Source organism: Penaeus monodon, chromosome 22, assembly GCF_015228065.2.
Source record: "Penaeus monodon isolate SGIC_2016 chromosome 22, NSTDA_Pmon_1, whole genome shotgun sequence".
Lineage (NCBI taxonomy): Eukaryota > Metazoa > Arthropoda > Malacostraca > Decapoda > Penaeidae > Penaeus > Penaeus monodon.
Window position 1 is genome coordinate 27565371 of NC_051407.1, and position 234 is coordinate 27565604.

The following is a 234-nucleotide window of genomic DNA, read 5'->3' on the forward strand; positions in this document are numbered from 1 at the left end:
TTACATATATTATGTGTGTGTATACGTATGTATGATATATACAATTTGGCGACACTATTTTCATTATTCATTTTCAAATTTAGCTGTTGTGACGTATTAGGCTTCAACCGGAAATGAAAAGAAGAACAAGCATAAGGCGAGGAAAAAACAAAATGGAAAATATGAAACGCCACGTAAAGAGAAAAAGTGGATCACTGCAATAAGTGTCAGACTTCTGACTTCGACAAGTTCATT

The 234-nt window shown here is 33.3% G+C and overlaps 1 protein-coding gene across 2 annotated transcripts in view; it reads right to left on the bottom strand.

The window, feature by feature from the left end:
• The window catches only part of LOC119587064 (lysosomal aspartic protease-like), a 16396-nt gene that overhangs the window by 15238 nt on the left and 924 nt on the right, over positions 1-234 (bottom strand). The window lies entirely within an intron of this gene.